Source organism: Zootoca vivipara, chromosome 2 (assembly GCF_963506605.1).
Source record: "Zootoca vivipara chromosome 2, rZooViv1.1, whole genome shotgun sequence".
In the NCBI taxonomy this organism is placed as follows: domain Eukaryota; kingdom Metazoa; phylum Chordata; class Lepidosauria; order Squamata; family Lacertidae; genus Zootoca; species Zootoca vivipara.
In genome coordinates this window covers 14,963,320-14,972,496 of record NC_083277.1, presented here as the reverse complement: position 1 = coordinate 14,972,496, position 9,177 = coordinate 14,963,320, and positions in this window count along the sequence as shown.

Here is a 9,177-nt window from a genome sequence, read left to right as displayed (position 1 = left end):
CCTTTTTTACAGGGATTTTCCCTTATGCTGAATAGGCTTCCTCGCGAGAAAAGCGAAAACTTGGCAGCTATGATGAGAGAGGGCGTGATAATCTCATTCCTCATGTCTTTATAAAGAGTGCAAGCCAGAAGGGCATGTGCCACTGATTCGGTACTGCCATCTCCACAGAGACGTAAGTATTTTTCATGTGAAATCTGTAGGAATCGTCCCTCAAGTACAGCCGAGGGTAAAAGCACCAGGTGGTATGAAAAAGGGGCACAAATGGCACAAAAAAAGAGCACGAAAACAGCAAAAGTGGTGCAAAAACAGCATCTTGCAATCCCAGGAACAAGAAGCTCATGCAGATGCTCACAGATGAGTGCAAGGTGCAGAATATTTTGCCACATTCTGAGTGGTGAAAGTTCCTGAACTATTTGTATAGGAACTCAATAACAGCTGATCTGAGTCAAGCAGCTAAGCTTAGACCTCCTGACACAATTAGCTTCTCTGGTAGACTGGAGGGGGAACAAAAGCTTGATTACCTAGTTCCTCCCAAGGTGGGCTAAGCCTGGCAGGACAGCTTGCTCTATGGCTTTAACCCCTTCATGCATTAATTAGACGTAAGCGGGAGGCAGTGGAAGACAGGAGTGTCTGGCGTGCTCTGGTCTATGGGGTCACGAAGAGTCGGACATGTCTAAACGACTAAACAACAACAACATGTTGGTTATATGTAGCTGGCTACCCCACATTTCCTGGGAATGCTCTTATCATCCCATATAGACTAACCTCACCATGCTCACCTGCAAACATTGCTTTTCTTTAATTTCAGAGCTGTATCCTGGTGATCCATTTTTCCTCTCTTTTTAAAATATCAATTTTTAATTGTAAGTAATGAACCATGCCCATACAAGGAAAACAGCTGTATAGAAAAGAAAGAAAAACAGCAGCTGGCGGTTGCTGTTTTAGACTTTCTGAGAAAGGCAATCAAAATGAAAATGTCTCTCCATAAGATTCCATGAGTTGATGGAGGGTGAAAACCACATTTGATTGCTTTAACAAAATCAGTAAAAGGATACTAGTCCTTTCAAACTCTACAATTATATGATTTTATGTCGGATAGAAGGGCTGAGTCTTCTTGCCCCGCCCCCTGATTGCTATTCCTTTTGTGAATGGTTCATTTGTCCATATTTTTCCCCATGCTTGTGAAAACAAAACTTCAAAACAATTTGCATTTGAAGTTTTCCTTTCCTTTTCCTTTCTTTCTTGCAATCACTCATCTAGCTGTGGTTAATAAATGGAGGAAGGGGTCTTAATTGGTTGTGTTCTTCATCTGAGTAGTAAAAGAAGATAATAGGGATAATTTTGGGTCTGGTTATAGCGATTGTCCCATCGTTCGATTGTTTGAAAAACTTTTCCCCAAACGGGAATAATCTGTGGGCAAAAAAACCCACCACATGCGTACCAGAGAGCCACATAAATTGCATTCCTGTCAGCAAAGGTTGGATATGCTTTGATTAATTCTATATACAGTCATACCTCAGTTTAAGTACGCTTTGGTTTGAGTACTTTCAGTTTAAGTACTCCGCGGACCCGTCTGGAATGGATTAATCCACTTTCCATTACAGTGGTATCTCGGTTTCTGAACACAATTGGTTCCGGAAGTCTGTTCATAAACTGAAGCGTTCATAAACTGAAGCGAACTTTCCCATTGAAAGTAATGGAAAGTGGATTAATCCGTTCCAGATGGGTCCGCGGCGTTCGTAAACCGAAAATTTATAAACCTAGGTGTTCATAAACTGAGGTTCCACTGTACTTTCAATGGGAAAGTTTGCTTCAGGTTAAGTACGCTTCAGGTTAAGTACGGACTTCCAGAACCAATTACACTCATACTTCAGGTTAAGTACGCATCAGGTTGAGTATGTCTGGAATGGATTAATCCACTTTCCATTACTTTCAATGGGAAAGTTTGCTTCAGGTTAAGTACGCTTCAGGTTAAGTACGGACTTCCAGAACCAATTACACTCATACTTCAGGTTAAGTACGCATCAGGTTGAGTATGTCTGGAATGGATTAATCCACTTTCCATTACTTTCAATGGGAAAGTTTGCTTCAGGTTAAGTACGCTTCAGGTTAAGTACGGACTTCCAGAACCAATTACACTCATACTTCAGGTTAAGTACACATCAGGTTGAGTATGTCTGGAATGGATTAATCCACTTTCCATTACTTTCAATGGGAAAGTTTGCTTCAGGTTAAGTACGCTTCAGGTTAAGTACGGACTTCCAGAACCAATTGTGTACTTAAACTGAGGTGTCACTGGGCACACATATACCAGTGATCTTTTAAAAAATATTTTCTCGAGGTCTCAGTGAGATAGATCCAGACAGTAGTTTGCTCCAGATTTGTTCCCAGAGTTGTTCCTCTAATGCTCTAGTCCATTTTTCCTCCGAACTCTTCAGACCAAGAGATAACCAGCTCTGTACCACTGGTCTACATTCTATCCATCTTTCGGTGGCCATTGGGACTGGCAGGATGGAAGACAGTAGGTGGCGCCAGAGCCATTGACAGGCAGAGCCAACTCATTTTTGTCCCCCCATCCTGCTCCCTGCTGAGTTCTGCAAGGGGGAAACTGAGACCAAGGAGGAGGAGGAAGCTGGACAGGCAGGTGCGCATGTCACACACACACACACACACACACACACACACACACACACACACACACGTTGTAGGTAAGCAGGCAGGGCAGGTGACCACCAGCTGAGGGCTTCACTGCTAGCTCCACTGCTAGGCTTCTTATCGCAAAAAGATGGAAAAGTGATGAAATTCCAAAATTAGAGGATTGGCAAATCAAATTAATAAAATTATCAAAAATTTGTCGAGGGAAATAGGAGAAACCGAGGGGGTGCCAGTGCAGAAAATTGATAAGGATTGGGAAAAACTTAATGAATATAAGAAAAAAATTGTGGAAAATGCCAACCTCTTAGCAGACAGGTGAAGGACTCAAAAAAAGATAAAAAGATTATAGAATAAAAGATATAAAAAGATATACAAAAGAACTTGGAAACTGAAACCGAAATAGGCTGGAAGTCATAAAGAGAGAGAGTGTGTGTGTGTGTGTGTGTGTGTAGGGGGAACAGGTGGATGGCGACTTTTTCTTTTTTTACCCTCCCCCCCTTCCCTCGCCTTTTTTCTTTTTCTTCTCATTTTTGTATTTGTAATTGTGGTTGGTTGAGATTGTGTTAAATGGCATGATTATTGTATTATTGTATTACGGAAACTTAAATAAAGAATTAAAAATAAAAATAAAAGGTCTCCACTGCCACATTTGAAGTGCAATGTGGAAAAAAGGTGTTTGCTCCACAGTGCGGAGCATATCTCAGTCGGTAGAGCATGAGGTTTGAGCCCCACATTGGGCAAAAGAGTCCTGCATTGCAGGGGGTTGGACTAGATGACCCTCGTGGTCCCTTCCAACTCTACAGTTCTATGATTCTATGATTCCGGCACATCAGAGGTGACCGTAGAAAAGAAAATGACGGATGGCAAAATAAAATGCGGACAGCAAAAAATCTTATCTGGATGAGAAACAGCAGAGATGTGATGGCCACAAACACACCACATGTTCTTTTAAGAGCAACTAATATTTCCCCCAGGGACGCGGGTGGCGCTGTGGTCTAAACTACAGAGCCTAGGGCTTGCCAATCAGAAGGTTGGCGGTTCAAATCCCCGCGATGGGGTGAGCTCCCGTTGTTCGGTCCCAGCTCCTGCAAACCTAGCAGTTCGAAAGCACGTCAAAGTGCAAGTAGATAAATAGGTACCGCTCCAGTGAAAAGGTAAACGACGTTTCCGTGCACTGCTCTGGTTTTGTCAGAAGTGGCTTAGTCATGCTGGCCACATGACCCAGAAGCTGTCTGCGGACAAACGCCGGCTCCCTCGGTCTATAGAACGAGATGAGCGCCAAAATCCCAGAGTCGTCCGCGACTGGACCTAATGGTCAGGGGTACCTTTACCTTTAACATTTTCCCCAGCACACATTCCAAAATGCCCTCTCCTGTTAAATAGTGCCCTGTCCTTCTTTGCCTCTAACCACTCTAACATACACCCATTGCTCCTGGTCTGGCGTTTTATCGCAGATGCATTCTGCCGCATGTTCTTGACACAAGAATTTGCAAAGCTAAGCAGAGTCCGGTAGGGTTTCAGACTGGATGGGGAACCACGTGTTGAGATTCCTGCAGTGCAAGGGGTTGGGCTAGATTACCCTTGGCATCCCTTCCAATTCTATGATCTATTAGTGGTGGTTCCATTCCATTCAGTTGTAATATGAAAAGCTACAGGATTTCAGCAGGAAGTTGTGGGGCGCCAGTGACTGGAAATGATTTTGTCAGCCACGACTAATATTGAAAGCGGGATTGCATATGACCGCCCTGAGAGCGACGTGAGCACAAATCATCGTGAATGTGACGTATTATTATTATTATTATTATTATTATTATTATTATTATTATTTATACCCCGCCCATCTGGCTGGGTTTCCCCCACCACTCTGGGCGGCTTCCAGCAAATACCAAAATACAGTAAAATATCACAGATTAAAAACTTCCCTAAACAGGGCTGCCTTTAGGTGTTTTCTAAATGTCAGGTAGTTGTTTATCTCCTTGACCTCCGATGGGAAGGCGTTCCACAGGGCGGGTGCCACTACCAAAAAGGCCCTCTGCCTGGTTCCCTGTAGCTTTGCTTCTTGCAGTGAGGGAACCGCCAGAAGGCCCTCGGCACTGGATCTCAGTGTCCAGGCTAAACGGTGGGGGTGGAGACGCTCCTTCAAGTATACAGGACCAAGGCCGTTTAGGGCTTTAAAGGTCAGCACCAACACTTTGAATTGTGCTCGGAAACGTACTGGGAGCCAATGTAGGCCTCTTAGGACCGGTGTTATGTGGTCTCGGCGGCCGCTCCCAGTCACCAGTCTAGCTGCCGCGTTCTGGATTAATTGCAGTTTCCGGGTCACCTTCAAAGGTCGCCCCACGTAGAGCGCATTGCAGTAGTCCAAGCGGGAGATAACTAGAGCATGCACCACTCTGGTGAGAGAGTCTGCGAGCAGGTAGGGTCTCAGCCTGCGTACCAGTTGGAGCTGATAGATAAAGGGTGTCTTCTGGAGGGGCCTTAATTTTTAGGCACCACATCCTCTAATAGCAGTAGGGGAAATTGTGGGAAGATGCAGAGGAAAGTGGGGAGGAAACAATTGCTTGACGCATTGTAGAACCTCCCCCTAAAACAAATAAAAACAAACGTTCAGGAAAGAGCTGGTGTCGTAAAACCCCGATGCAATTTTTGTGCAAGCAAATCAGGATGAGTGCTGAATGAAAAGGTCACCTGGATTGGAAGCAACCTTCATTAGGTCTGGCTGAGACAGACCACCTTGAGATTTGCCACCATCTACCTGGAAAGAACAGGCAAGGTCTGTTGCCTAACTCGTCCCTTTTTGTTATTCTGAATCCTCACACGCTCCGTTTTTCAGATGTGCATTTCGTAGGTTTAACTTCTTTTGCTAAGCGTGAAGTTTAGAAACATGCGCTTGCTAACGTATGCATATTGTGATTCTTGGCAGGGTTGGGAGGAAGGATTGACTCTGACTTCCTGCTGATTGTACGTTTGGTGGCAACCCTGGGTTTCCCCTGGGCAATGCTATCTCAGGATGTGGCCAGAAGGCATGCAGTACAGCAGTTGGGCTGAAGATGAGCAAAGGCTGAGGCTAGTGAATGCCTGGGTGGGGGACCGTTTGGGGAATCTGAGCCGTGGAAGAAAGAGGAAATGAAATAATCGAAATAAAGCAATATATTTCAAACAGTCTTAATAAGTTCCCAAGGACAGGCATTTCTGTGCATATATACATAGCACTGTGTGATGAATTTCAAAGTTTTTGCTGGATAAGCCCATTTTTAAATCTACACCATGGTTGAAATGAGAGCTACCCACTGAAATCAATAGAGAAATCCAGGATGCTGTGTGATAACATGTTCCCTTGCCCCCACCCCCACCCCCCGCTCCAACAAAAAGTATCAGCAAAGAGAAAAAGTGTTATATTTTAAATATTGGAACATTTTGTGATTGATGTATTTTTAACCAATTCTTAAACATTTTAAGAAAACGGCCCTGAGAACACAAATTCCAGTGCTGTTCTTCCCATGCTTAGGAATATTCGCAATCTGCCTTCTGCCAGTGCAAACTATTTATCTATCAAACCCAGTGCTGTCGATTCTGACGGAGTGGATTAACAATCAATCCCTTTCCCCAGGGAACTCTGGGAATTGTAAGTCCGTGAGAGGGAAGAGGAGAACCCTAACAACTCTCAGCACCCTTAACAAACAACAACTCCCAGGATCCTTTGGGGGAAGACGCGACTGCTTGAAGCAGTATCGCTGTGCTTCAAAGGCATTGTGTGAACGCAGCCCTGGATGGCTTTTAAAGGTGATTGGACAAATCCACATCCGCTCTTGGGGATGGCATCTCTCTAAATACCAGTTCCTGAGAATCACAACTAGGCAGAGTTGTCCTCAGGTTCTGCTTGTGGGCTTCCCAGAGGCACAGCCTAAGGGTCCCAGGCCCTAAAGAAGCCAGACTATCCTCCACCAGGGCCAGGGCCTTTTCAGTGATGGCACCGACCTGGTGGAATGCTCTGTCCCATGAGACTAGGGCCCTGAGGGCATTGCTCTCCTTCCACAGGGCCTGTAAGACACAGTTATTCCGCCTGGCCTTCAATTGAGCCTGACCCTCCATTCCTGTTTCCCTTCCCTTTTTCTATGAAGAAACCTTTCTGGGTCCCCACATTTAAATACTTCCCTGGTCTCCTTGCTGGCCTTAGCAGGACTAACTTGGCCAGTTAGCCCTGGTGATGCTATATTTATGTTGTACTTTATGTTGTTTTAAAGCTGTTTTTAAGTCGTTTTTCATCAATGTTTTATATTTGTTGTTATATCATTCATCAATGTTTTATATTTGTTGTTATAACATTCATCAATGTTTTATATTTGTTGTTATAACATTATTATGTTATGTTATCCTATATAATAAAGTGCAAGTGTCTCTGCGTCCAGATTCCATGTGTCCCGTTTTCCGTGCTACTGAGCATGTGCCCCAGGGACACAGGGATTGGACGCAGAGACTGCACACACACACACACACACACACGCTCTCCCCACCCCCCACCCCTCTGCCCTGCACTGGCTCAATAAGCAGTTAAAACAGATGCCACCAGGTGGAAGGCAGGAGCAGGCAGCAAGGCCCCTAAGCAGGGCAGGCCCTCTCTCAACGTGCCCAAGGGCCTGAGGAGGAAGCCGGGATGCCAAAAAATCGAGGCCCCGGCTTCTCCTCACTAACAGGCCCGAAATTGAGGCCCAAACAGCGCAAGCAACCGGGAGACCCCCGCTGGGCCGGAACGGCCAGGAAAGGTGCAAAGCTCCCTTTCCTGACGCAGCAGGTGACTGAAAAACAGCCGCGGAGGCCAACAAAAGTAGCGGGAGCCACCCCCACCCCCGAAAAACTGGGCGTACACCCCAGAGCAGCCGCCCGGGCCGTCCAGGAGCCAGAATTCAGCCAATGGGCCCTGGCAGCAGCAGCGCTATTGACGGGGGGAAATTAGGAACCAAACGGCAGGCGCAAAAAGCGCACGAAAACAGGGTGGGGAGGGATCTGCACTCCAAACACAAGCTTCGGAGGGGGTAAAGGAAGAAATACCCCCCCCGCATCCCCCAGCCGAGCCCGGGCTATAAAGGTAAAAAAGGGGGGGGGACTTTGGCTTGGGGTTTGGGAACTGGGGGGGGGGAGAAAATTAGGGATAAATTAAGGATCAAAGGGAGGGGGGAAGGAACAATCAATTAGACAAGGAATAAAAGCCCCCCACGCGCCGCTGCCACCGAAAAAGGCCGAATGTTCTAGCGCCCGTTTATTAAATGGGCTGAATGACACTAGTAATATTATAATATTATATCAACTAATATATTATAACAATAATATTATTATGTGTTGTTGTTGTTGTTGTTGTTGTTGTTAGATGTTCATTTGCCCTGATCCAGCAGAACTCTTCTAAACTTTGGAAGTACCGGTAGTTTAAAAGTAGGTTACAGCAGGCTCACATGACTGCAGGAGATTAGTTAAAGTGGTTTTGTATGTGTGTGTGTCTCCACCCCCACCCCCCATAAAGGAAGGAAGTGGCATATTCTTTCTCAAATTCTAAACTTCCTTGATGTGGAAAACATTAGTATACCCTCAAAACCCTGCCAACAGAAAGAGATTACTGGCACGTAAGGAAAGCAGAATACCACATCCGCCTCTTCCTGACCGCAGAGCAAGCATGCATGTGATCGGAGGAAGCAGATCGTAAAAGGCAAGAGTTCTATCTCACGTTGCATACAAAAGCACTCCACATCTGCATTTCTAAGTTGCAGTATAAAGAGGCTTCCACAGTAGTGTCGCTTTCCGGTTTGTTTTCCTTCGTTTTTATATTTGAGACGATGACAGGTCTCAGTTTCCCAAGAAGTGTTGACCAGCTTCTCTTAGCGTTGGTTCCATCAAGTCTGGCTTGCGCAAAACATCACAGCAACAGCCTACTTTCACGAGAGCAATGTAGCATGGGGGCAGCGCGGACCCACACAAGATCACACCCTTCCTTTCCACAAGAAATCACCAGAAGAGACCCCTTATTTTGGAGACTGTCCAGTTTCTCAGCTGGAGTTCTCATTGGGTTCCACGAGGCTCCTTGTGATAATACCCACCTATTCAAGGCCTAGAGAGGATGTGCAACATTTCCAAGAACATGGAGTCCTCTTGTGGTCAGGAGGAGGCAGTAAATAATAGAACAGCTCCTTATCAGCTGCTGTTTGGGTCTCTTATCTGTAGCTCTGGCCCAATCCCCACCAACGGCAAGGGCACAGGGATGCAGCCAATAAAGAGATTCCTGGAAGCCTAGATTTGCCAATGTTGTAAGAGGGGAGGTATGGAAGAGACTGAAAAGGGGGTGGGAAAGGAGTGGGTGGTGGTATGAATTAATAAGAACAGAATAGTACAAATATTTAGCACGTATACAACAAAACCCCAGAGTTCAAAACACTTATGCCGTGCATGGTTTTGCTTTGAGCATTTGCCCTGAAAAACTTGGACCCATGTTACAGATTTCTCTGCTTGGCCACTGCACTTGTCAGATGGGGCACT